This window comes from Equus caballus, chromosome 11, assembly GCF_041296265.1.
Source record: "Equus caballus isolate H_3958 breed thoroughbred chromosome 11, TB-T2T, whole genome shotgun sequence".
Lineage (NCBI taxonomy): Eukaryota > Metazoa > Chordata > Mammalia > Perissodactyla > Equidae > Equus > Equus caballus.
In genome coordinates, this window is record NC_091694.1 from 10,689,723 (window position 1) to 10,702,326 (window position 12,604).

General features: G+C 36.0%; 1 long non-coding RNA gene across 1 annotated transcript in view; it reads left to right on the plus strand.

Moving 5' to 3' along the window:
• Positions 1-280: 280 nt before the first annotated feature.
• The window catches only part of LOC111775765 (uncharacterized), a 52,141-nt gene continuing 39,817 nt past the window's right edge, over positions 281-12,604 (plus strand). The window contains exons 1-2 of the long non-coding RNA XR_002811745.2: positions 281-675; positions 1,320-1,391. This is a non-coding gene — a long non-coding RNA (uncharacterized lncRNA). The remainder of the gene's footprint in view (positions 676-1,319; positions 1,392-12,604) is intronic.

Here is a 12,604-nt window from a genome sequence, read left to right on the forward strand (position 1 = left end):
CAGGACACTTAAAATAAACAGTTGTTGGTTAAACTCAGAAACCACCAATGAATGGGAGGGTATAAAAATTTGTGTGTCTCCCCAGGTCACTCCAAAACTCCTTTTTCTCTGTTAATGCCCCTTTCTCATGAGAGGTGACCCCTCAGTGATGATGCTTTGTTATGTGACCTGGCCATAATTTAGAGGACAATATGCAACCTCTTGACCCAACTGGGCCAGGCAATTTCTCTCTGCATAGAATTTGGAATTGGGCTGAGAGAATGTCCACTTAGCTAGAATTATGACAAATAGAGAGCAAGAAGAGAAAAGTACACCTGGGGAGGTAGGGACAGGGACAGGGGAGAGAAGGAGAGAGGCAGCCTCCATAAAAGAAGCAGTTTCCAGAAACAGAAGCTTGAGACATTTCCAGTATACGTCCTTTGCTGAGAATCAACACTACCCTTAAATCTGAGTTATCCCATGAACCCTTTTATCTGTTTTTTGTTCAAGCTGACTGAAGTTGTTTTATGTTAATTGCAGCCAAATATTCCTGAATCATGGGATGAGAGAGAGAGAAAGAGAATTGTATAAGAAACCAGAGAGAAATAAAGTACTAATTTGATGCTGACTTAACTGGCAGCCTTTACAAAAGAAAGAAAAATAATAGACCGGATAATACTTCTCACCTCATACAAGGTAACATACAAATTAAATTTAGTATAATAAATATTAAACCATAGAATAAATGTGTGGTTTATTATCATTGTATTTATTAGCTAATAGAAGAAATTTATAATGTAAATGTTCATAAATGAAATACTGGATTTCAACAATCATTTAAATGTACACACAACAAAGCAAACCAAAAAAATCTCCGGTGATATTCGGTGGGTATTTTTAGAGCTTGCTTCTGTCTCTTACAGCATTTGTATCTATTGCTTTGCTTATAACAATGAAAATCCAAACAGTAATTTTCCTAAAACACTAAATATTTCTTCAAAAATCAAAAACAGATTTAGTTATGTTTATTATATTGAGATTATTGAGATAAAATCATTTGTAAATAATTTAAAATATTTTCACAGGAAGGAAGCAGAATTGTTCCTTCTTAATTCTTGTTAAATAGAAAGTTTCATTTCCTTGGGCATTCTGATTATTTCATATCTTATGCCAAGGGCCCTGATATTTTATCAGAATATTTCCACTTTTTATGGGAAATTGAGTAAAATGTGTTTTGTGTTATAATATATGATTAAAAATAGAAGAAAAAGATTACTTACATTTGAATTAAATTTGAAAACATTCCTATTTCCTTTTTGATTTTCCTTTAATCCCATTAGGCAGAAAGATGTTTTGGGAGAAGTAGAGAATTCAAGACAACATTTGAGTAAGCATGTGAAAATGCCTCTCAAGTAAGATTTTAATCCTGGTATAATTCGAAGCCTTCTTTTTGGAAATTGCATACTTTGCAACCAATAATATTTCAACTCTGAAATGCCTTTGATCCAGAAGCACTTGGCACCTGAATACGTTTTAGCTTTTTCCTCCTAATTCCTTAATACATATTCCTATTTATACAGGGTTTGGATAACCTTTTCATTTGTCTTATAAATTTAGACTTTTGTTCCTTTCTAGTTCTTTCAGGTCATCATTTGCTGGCCCTGGTCCTTTACTTTGCTGTCTTGTTTATAGAGTTATTCCCTCTAGTACGAAATATGAAGCCCTCTACAAGTCATAGTGGATTTGGAATAAAACTCTTGGATTCAATTCTTTGCTCCTAACAATCTGGTTGATTTTGGACAGATTATTTAACTGGCCTCTGTTTATTCAAATGGAAAATGGGGAGAATAATCTATTTTCTTTAGCTATTATGAGAATGAAATAGACAATACATAGATAGCAGTGTTCATGGAAAGATTAATATATAAATATCAAACTGCATTTGCTCAATTAGTATTAGCTATTATCAGGAGTATGTTAGCATCAGGAATAGCTAATCTTATCTTTTATTAAGGTGATATGAATCAATCAGAGACAAGACTGGAAACAAATGGGGAAATTGAGGAAAGTTATAACAAAGGGAGTATTTACAAAGATATCTGAGGTTGAGGGAAATCCACAGGGAGGATGAAGCAGCCTGGTGCTAACTACAGCATAAAGTTGTTACCAGCCTAGGTTTAAATGAGCAAGATAAGACAGTGGCTACAGAAAGTCAGAACTGTAGGATAGGACTAACTGGCAAGAGTTATGGCCTTTGGAAGAGGAAACAAGCCACTGCCAAAACACATTCGGCAGGGAGACGACCAAGGGAATTAATAGGTGACCTCACTCTCCTCCCACCCTCTGAGCATCAGCTGATGCCCCCATGGGCTGAACCCAACTCAAAGTCAGAGGACAAAGGAGACTGGATGAAGGCTACAAAAGTCATCCTCTCGAGGAAGAGAACAGGGTGTATAATGGGGAAGAATGGATCTGGAGGTGCCAAAGGCATCTATCCAGCCCAGCTACCTGATTTGTTCCTCAGCATCCACCCCTGTCATTTTCCCCAGTGAAAATCATATGAGCGTAACAAAGAGAACCACAAAATCCATTCAGCAGTCATCATGAGTGATGTTAATTTTGGCATAAACTATACACCATAAGCCACTTAAAACCCGAAACTAGTCACTACCAGTTTTATTCACATAAAGTACTGGGGGTAAAAGAGAGAAAAGAAACAATTAAAATAGAACACACCTGCTATATCTCCCACCCCAAGAGCTAGTCATGGAGCCTACATTGATAACTCCATCAAGAGTTTCCCAGCTGCTCTGCATCCCCAGTTTCAGCCTGTGATTTTCCCATTTTATTCTGCCATCAAAATGTCTTTATTTTCAAACATGATCAACTTATGATAATTGGGTTTTGTAACTACTGCGCAATGATTAAGTCCTTAGACTCACTATCTATATCTATCCATATATATTGCCTATGCATGTATAAGATGGCTACTACATCAGTATTAACATTCTTCAGAAATGCATATTCTAGTATTACATGACTAGAGACATTGTGTTAACCGGAAGAAATGAGTTTTTGAAATGGTGATTTTTAGTGCTGTATGCGTAAGTCCAGAAGCTATTTAAGGACAAAAATTGTTTCTGATGCTTCCCAAATTAGATGTGAGGCAGCCAACTGTGATTTCTGTTTAAGAGGACCTGTCGAAAGACTCTTAAAGATACACCAGGTTCTAATTTTCTATTGGACAGGCAACATACTTAGTGTTGTCTTAACTGCAAAATATTTGCCATCAGATATTCTCATTGTGAAATGATGAATGTGCTGCAACAGAGGTTGCAAACTCCTAGAAAGTATGTGGGGTGTGTTTTTCTACTGTGTTTAAAGCTATAATTCCCATCCTTACAATAGTGCCTGGCACGCGGGAGGCCCTCAGTAAATATTTGTTGAAAATAGAGGCAGGATAAATAAACAAAAATGACTACAGACTGCAGGGTACATATAAGGAAGTGACCATTGATGGCATCCAAGTGAAGACTGCATAGTCAGACTCAAAGTGCTGAAACACAAATATTTATATTTTTGAACCAGAGAAAATGCATCCATAGACCAAATCTATAGTTTACAGGAATGTGACTGCAGCAATGTGAGCAATGCCCTCATATGGAGTGACCATGTGCACTCTACATAACGATTTTAGCCTCAATTTTCTCAATGCTAAATTGAAAAGAAATAATACCTACATTACAGGGTTGTTGAAAGGGTGAAATAAGATTTAACATAACTCTTAGCACACTATGAGTGTTTAATAATGGTAATGATATTTATACTACTACTACTAATAATAGCTAATACTTATTGGATATTTGCTATGTTCCAGTCACTGTTCGAAGTTATTAAACATATATTAACTTGTTTAAATTTAACAAACAAGATGTGGTCCCAGGTTAAGAACTTGGACTCATAGCCACTATACTCAATAAATAAAAATAATTCTCTGAACTCAAACGTCATCCTCTAAAGCATTCTAGTGATGTTCAAATCTCATAAGAGTCTCTCCTGCTGGAGTATGGGGAAGCTGCTCCTGGATTTTTCCTGAAAATTCTCTTGATTTTGGAAATACATTTAATAGAGATTGTCATCTGTGGCAGCAACTTATGAAAATTCCTTAACCTCCTCTAGACTTCCAGTCAGACACAAAATCTTGAAGCACAACTGAAAAGAAGGTTGGGGGGGACCTAAGAGGGGGGAGGCAATCGGGTGCCCTGTTTAAGTAGAGTCTCCCCAGAGAGTGATGCAAGCTGCTCAGAGTCTTCATTTTCGTCTCTCAAGGGCTGACTGCTGAGCCAGGCAGCTTCCCTCATTCTAGAATATGTAATGGGGCTTTATTTCTGACATTGTGGTTGCTTTTGTTTTTCTGCGGAGGACACTTAAGTATTTGGGGATCTTTGATGTGAGACAATTAGGAGCCTAGAACACCATTAGCTAGTCAGAGGAGCGAAGCCCTTTCCTGGCAGAAATGTAGGCTGCAGAAGATGTTTATTGCCAGCCTTCTGCCTTTGTAATGAGATACTTCAGAAAGATTTGCCCTGCAATTGAGATAGAGTGCACAAGAAGCCCAATTAGGAGCCAATGACTGCAGAATTCAGTGGAAGTGATGAATTTGAATTCTCAGATATAAACAGAAATGGAAGATTGATTATAATCTTTTGGAAGGAATTTTTATCATGGTATTACAATTTTCAAAGCAAAAATGTCAATAAAAATGCTGTATATTAGCCTCAGGAATTTTAAATCCATTTATGGGAAAAACAATTAATTAAAAAATCAAGCTATCTCATGTTTCAGAAGTTTCCTTAAACTGTAATCCAATTCTTCTCATAAAAACTACATTTAGAAATACTTAGGAGTAGTGTATGTGAATTTTATACAACATTAATTTTAAAATCAATGAGAAGTCATGAAACTTAACCATAGCTTCTTAACCATAAGTGATATAATAATAGAACCCCCATGGAACCTCTGTGAGGATTCCATGAGATAATACAAACATTTGCTGAATATTTATTGAGCATGCTCTATGTCAGGCACTGTTTTAAGCACTTGAGATACATCATGAACAAATGTATTCCCTATTCTTGATGAACTTAAATTCTGGTGAGGGTTAGAAAGCAATTAGAAAACATAAATTAATAAATAAGTAAATTAGCATATTAGAGAATGAAGAGTAAAGAGCTGAACAAGATAAGAGGTAATAAGGAGTGTTTGGGGGAGGTCGAAGAGAGGAGTTCAGTTTTTAATAGTGGTAGATCTCTTTGAAAAGGTGGCATTTGAACAAAACGAATTTAAGGAGGTCAGAAAGTTAGCAATGAAGATATCTAGGGGAAGAACATTCCAGAAGAAGAAAACAACCTGTGCTAAGGATCTAGGTTGAAAACATGTCTTGGTTCTTTGAGGAACAGCACGGAGGCCAAGGGATTTGGAGGGAAAGGAGAAAAGGAGAAGCAGGAGGAGATGGAATCAAAGAATGAATGAAGGGTCAGGTCATATAGACCTCAAAGGTGATTGAAAGGACTTTGATTTTAACCAAGTGAAATAGGAAACAATCACAAAGTTTTAGCAGAGCAAAGGCATGATGTGAGTTATGGTTTAAAATGATTCCTGTGACTGTTGTGTTGAGAAGGGACTATAGTAGAATAGGCTGAGCAGAAGCAGGGAACATGTTGAAAGTTAGTGTAGTAATTCAAGCAAGAGATGATGGGGGTCCAGTCTAAGATGGTGATATACAGTCAGAACTGAAACTCGAGAGCCTGGCCTGAAATCATACTCCATGAGTATCAGCTCTTAGTTATTCTCATTTTAAGGAAGTGAGTGATAAAATGACATCTCTTGCTATTTGTCTTTCCCAGAAATACTGGTACAGTATGTGAAGAATATGGAGAAGTTTACTGGACCACAAAATTCCTCTTCCCCTCTGAGCTTTAGTTCAGCTCAATCTTGAATCTAATCAAAGTAAACGGTGTTTAGATTTTTTTTCCTCTAACAACTTTATGATCACTAGTTTTTACGACTCTCTCATAAATCTGCCAATCTGTGAGTCTGTTTTATATGGTATTTTGGCTCTAGACCACTGAAAATAATGGTTTAACTCCCATCCGTATTTTTGGCATCAACTACATTTTTCTATATCTGTTTACACTAATTTATTACTGTTTCCATCCCTTCCTAAACACAATTTGCTTTTTTATCATTCTTTCCTCAACAGCAAGTTTAAACTATTTTAATTCATTCATCACTCAGTATCTTTTCTTTACTTTAAAATGATAAAAATATATGGGACAGATGCTGTCTATAAACTCATTTTAGCCATAACTTTAGGCACAGATGAAGTCAAACTCCCAAGTAGTTAATACCAGCTAACACATGCTAAAATGTGACCTTAAGGAAGATTTAAAAATTGAAATGTATGTACCATTTTATACAAATATGTTTAACAGATGTAGGAAACAAAGCTAATTATTAAAATTTCCATTCTGGGAAAAGTTATGTGTGGCCAAGTTTAAAAAGCAAGAACTTTGTTCCAGGCAGGTATTAGCAGTTTGATAAATCTGAATGAATTATGTGTTCATCTCTGAATTTAATGCATTTTCCAAAGGGCCAGAAAGATGTAATGTCACCCCCTCAATTCAAGCTAATTCATTAATTCATTCATTTATTAATTCAACAGCTATCATTTGTTGAATGCCTATTATCTTTCAAGTACTCTGACAGCACTAATAATAAAATATTGAGCAAGCACTGGCATAATTCCTACTTTCCCAGAGCTTATAGTCTAATGGAGGTGACTGGGTAGACATTAAGAAAAATCATGCTAATGAATATATCATTATAAGTAGAGGAAAATGCTTTCAGATTAAAAAAAAAAATCACCATTCTATGAAAACGAATTTCACAGAAAATAAAAGAAAGCACATATTTGTGTCCATTCTTATCAAATGGGACTTGGTTGTTAAGGTTAATTTACAAATATTTAAGAAACTGAAAATGAGGAATACATTAAAAATCTCCTCCCAAGTCTATAGATTTAGATAGACGGCCGTTCAGGATATCAGTTCCCAAGTAGGAGATTCCACTCAAATGTATTAGTAATTTTTTTCAACAAGAAAATGCCCAAGTGAAGAGCTAACCCTAAGTTTACACTAACATCTATTCTACTTGTGGGTTTCCATACAATTGTGTCCATTTCCATAATCATTTGATAAGCTTTTATCCACAGAAACCTGTGGGAATCCCTCAGATTCCTGTTAATTTTTTCCCAAATAGGTGAAACATCCAAGGAAATTAAAATTTGCTTACTTCTGCCCAAAACGTCCTTGGCAAATCAAATGTCCTTGTATTTCAGTGCCTACTATGCTACATGACGGGCAATGTGTTAAAGATTGAGGATATAGCATCAATAAGGTAAAGGAATTAGTGGCTCAGAGAAAAAAACTTTTTTTGGGACTCACAACTAGTAAAAAGCAGATCAGATGTTCAAACCCAAGGGTTTTTTTTTTTTTTTTTCACTCCAAAGCTCACGTATGTTCCATAACCAGTCTGATATCTTTGTAACACAAGTACCGTCTTTTTTTCCCCAGACTTCAAGTATCTATAAGGAACATCTACTCTACTATGATTAAAAAACAAACAAACAAAATCAACCTAATAGGACACATACAATCTAAAGGGCAAATCTCTTTTATCCTAAAAAACACATGCTGACAAGTCACAGAACCTTTTTTCAAAAATACGTATGCTACTCTTGGACAGCAGAATTTGCTACCCCAAAATGTGTCTTTGTCTTGATTACTTTTAAGATCAAAAGACTCAGGAATAAACTTTGACCTTCCCCCAAAAGCCTAAAAGAATTTAAGATAAAAGACCTGCTTCAGGAAGGAGCTATCGTCATAGTTAACTATAGTATAATATGAACTAGATGCAGTAGACAGGGAGGAACCTAGCAAGGCCCATTTGATCAAAGTCATCTCCATATGTCATTGTCTTTGCAAGTCATGGCAAACATTTGTTTATCACACATTTGCTTTTCCATCTCCATGTGAATTCTCTTCTGAAGTCTCTGAAGTCTCAAAACACTACTCGCAATATTGTCCTTTGTCTTTAGCTGAAGATGGTATTTAAGGTGGTGGCTTCAGCCATTTTGGTGAGTTACTCAATTTTCCTGGATTTCTCCCATGTTATTAAATTTGTCTTATTTTCTCCTGTTATTCTGTCTCATGTCAATTTAATTCTTATACCAGCCAGAAAAATCTAGAAGAGTAGAGGAATATTTCTCCCACCCCGACACTACCATGGTGCATGATGGAACCCAAGAGTAGGAAGAGCAGTGTGATTCAGGAAGGCCTCAAACAAAATTGAGAAAACCACCTAATGTCTTGGCAATGTTATCCATCTCTCATTTCTGTTTATCTACGCATTATTTTCTTTTGAAAACCAGCTTTCTCTTTTTTAGTATTCACATGATTAAACACAGCCACCCTTGCAGATTCTGAGTTTGCATCTTCTGCATTCTAGCAACCATCACAGACCAACTAGCATATCTCAGTAAAAATTAAAAATTTTTCAGGGAGAGAATCTGACCGGTATGGTCTTAGTCAAGGGTCCACTTCAATCCAGACAGCTGTGGCTGGAGAATGGAAGACATAGTCTGCCATCATTAATAGGGACCCAATCACTACCAGGGCAAGGATCAGAGAAGAAAAAGTGGATGACAGATGGACAGAGATTCGAATAGGTGGTCAAATGTGGCATAGCTTAAAAGGCAAGTTTTTAAATGAGTGAAATAAAAGTGAATACAAGAGAACAGCATACAGTTAAACTGTGAGGTCTCAATTAAAACCATTATGGACATTCCCGGAAGAAATAGGTCAAGGAGAGAAGGAGAAAGAGAGAATTTGATTGGAGAGAGAAGTAAAGTCAAGAAATTGTTATCAAGGTTCATGGTGGGAGGAAAATGAACACTCATTTCATCTCCATATATACTTGGGGCAGTGAGGAAACTAAAGGGAGGACATTAGTAAGGAATAAGTAAAAATGGTTCATTATAGAAACAAAAATGTCAGAAATGTCTGCAAGGGTAAATTATGGCAGATATTAAAAGCCCAATGGAAAACTTTAAATCTTACAGGTTAAGAAATAGAAATTGTTACAAGTTTTGGACTGGAATTAGCCAATGTAAACAGAATTTAAAGAAAATAAAGCTTGGAAAAGTATCTCAATAATAGTGTAGATAATCTTGTAAAACTGAACTGGAGTCTAAAATGTGCAAAATCTCAATATTGGAAACATCAAGGCATGAAAAAAGAAAGTCATCGGAAACTATGTGTAACATAAGCTTGAAATGAAAGTCTACTTGCTAGGGTTGTGATGCATTTAAGTGACCATATCATTAAACGGTAAACTGATAACTTTGTCTGAGTTTAGACACAGCTTGTGGAAAAATAAATGAGGGAACAGGGAGATCACTGAGAATTTAAGTTTTTTTTTAAATCTTGGGCTTTTTTGTTTTCTTGGGTTTTATTTTCTTAAAAAGGCAGTATCTTTGTGTAGTATACCTTCCATAAGCAGAAACATCTACCAAGTTTAGCTGGTGTGTAATTGTGAGCTAGTTTGTATATACCTAAGAGAATTGTTTTATCAGCTGTTTGGTCCCAGTAAGCATGTGTTTTAAGATGCTGAAAGTCGTATGTAAGTTCTCTTCCTTGAGGCTATTTTTTGCTTATTCAGTTATAAACTGAAATCTTCCAGCAAATATTGGAGGGTAGAAGATGTGGAGTTCAGATGAACTGCCCAAGAAGAAATACGTCTTGACAGTTAACTCTAATCATTTTAGGATATGTATAACTCATTTCTGTAATATACTGTGTTGCTTCTGTAATATACTGTGAACAGGATGTAATTTACATCCTGTTCTAATATGTGCAAATCCCTTGTCCAGGACCTTTTTCACAAAAACAACTCTTTCTCCTTTAAATTTAAACTTAGAATGTCCATAGTTAAAGAGAATCTCCTGTACAACCCTCTCCAATAAAGTTATTTTTTATTTCCCCCGTGATCTCTTTGGGAGAAAAGAGGTCTGCCTAGGTCTTATTTCCACTTGTAGATAATTATTCCACTGCCCCAGCCCAGTCATATTTCATCTTCTGAAATCTACAACACCCGCTAAAATATACTTTAAACCTTTGATTATTATGAAAAGCCAGGCCCAAGACATGTTTTCACCTTCCTCCATTGTTTCAGCATTTAGCTTATTCTTTTCTCGTATGTCAAGTCCCCTAGTAATCAACTGCAGTAACTTTGAGAGTCATGACCATGAGTTACACCTGAAACTCATAGTTCCTTAACTCAGTTTTGAAACCTTTAGTTCTGCTTTGAGTGGTAATATAGTACAGTAATTAATAGCACAAACAATAGTGCCAGACTTCCTGGTTTAAAATCCTGTTTTTTCTTTAACAGCTTTATTGAGACGTAACTGATATATGTGAACTGCACATATTTAATGTGCACAATTTGATGTTTGGATTTTTATTTAATATGCAAATATGTGTGATAACATCACTACAATCAAGGGTATAGTCATATCCAACACCTCTCCAAGCTTCCTTTTGTTCCTTTGTGTGTGTCTGTGAGAAGAACACTTAACATGAGATCTACCCTTTTAATTTTGAGTGTGTGTGTGTGTGTGTGTGTGAGGAACATTGGCCCTGAGCTAACATCTATTGCCAATATTCCTTTTTTTGCTTGAGGAAGGTTGTCACTGAGCTAACATCTGTGCCAGATCCTCCTCTATTTTATGTGGGATGCCACCACAGCATGGCTTGACGAGCAGTGCTAGGTCGATACCCAGGATCTGACCTGCGAATCCTGGGCTGCCAAAGCAGAGTGTGCGAACTTAACTGCTACACCACTGGGCTGGCCCCTTACCCTCTTAGATTTTGAAGTGCACACCACTGTATTAACTATAGCCTCCGTCGTCATTTGGGGCTTGTTATTCACCTCCCTATGTGGCCCTTTCTACATCTGTTAAGTGGGGATATTATTATTATAGAACCGAATGAGTTATTTTAGCAGTTCTCAGAAGTTTGGTTTGCAGACTCCTGGGCACCCACAAGACCCTTCCATGAGGTCCAAGAGATCAGGACATTTTCATAATAATACTAAGATATGATTTGTCTTCACAGGTGGTGGAAAAGCCACAGGGTGGGGGGTAAAACTGCCGATGCCTTAGCACAAATTAAGCAGAGGCACTAAATTGGCATTTTCATGACTACGTACGCACATGCAGTTAAAAAACAAATGCCAGTTTTGGTTAGGAATATCCTTGAGGAAGCAGTATAATTTATTAATTTTATTAAATTCCCACCATTCAATAGGCATATTTAATTATTTTGTGTAAAGGAATCTGAAACACTAACCACTGCAGCTGCCTACTGAAGTACAGTGGTCGTCTCAAGCATATGCAATTGTTTGACTGATGGGCTGAACCCAGCTCTTTTTTTCAGGGAACACTATTTTTACTTGAAAGAACAATTGACAGACAACTACGGTTATTCAGAATTTGGTATTTGGCAGAATTTTTCTTGAAAATGAACAAAGTAAGCCTGTCAGTTCAAGGAATTAAACTGACAGTATTTCCTGCTGGTGATAAACCTTGAGACTTTATGAAAAAATTTGGAATTTTGGAAACCTTATATTGGCCACTGTGAGCTTGCAGCTTGTCAACAGTTAAGGCTTTTGTTGATTGTGATGGCAACATCAACAAATATAGTGTTTTTATATTATGGAATGAAATGTGTCAATATTTAGAAGATCTGCATAAGCCAGTGAACTAATATTTTCCAAATGACCAATGCACGATAATATGAAATTATGCAAAAGTAAAAGACACATTCAAAGGCCAGAACAAATGAATGGACTTTAATATAACAGAGCACAAAACATTGATAGGGTTTTGGATTCTACATTGTAAGTAACCTTTGAGAAATTACCACTTTCTGAGTATTGGTATCGTATCAAAGAATATTCACAATTATCTCACAGGGTTATTAAAATTATCCTCCCCTTTCCAATCACATACCAGTGTGATTTTCTTCATATACTTCTACTAAAACATATCATAACAGATTGATACAGAAGCTGGTATGAGAATACAGATGTTTTCAATTAAGTCAAATGTTAAAGAGATCTGCAAAAAAGAAAGAAGTAAAACAATGCTTCTCTTCTCACTAATGTTTTGTTTGGAAAATATAGGGTTTTTTTCATAAAAATGTTATTTATACTCACATGAAATGAGTTGTTTTATTGCACTGGCTTGTGCAATATTTTGATCATTTAGGAGGTATGGGGAAAGGGTAATAATTACAAGGACTGCGAAATTTGTTGGATGTTGCTAAATCCTACTGATGCGCTGAAGAGAAAAAAATGTCAAGCTAAGGTCAGCCAATTACCAACTTATGGCATGGTGTTTAAGTCAAAACCCTCCCTGTCACTATTTAAAGAGACCCTACTTTCTGCAGCTGAGGAGCATACTAAGCCGAAGACCATGTCAAGGGCTTCATTGTAAGAGAAGAAG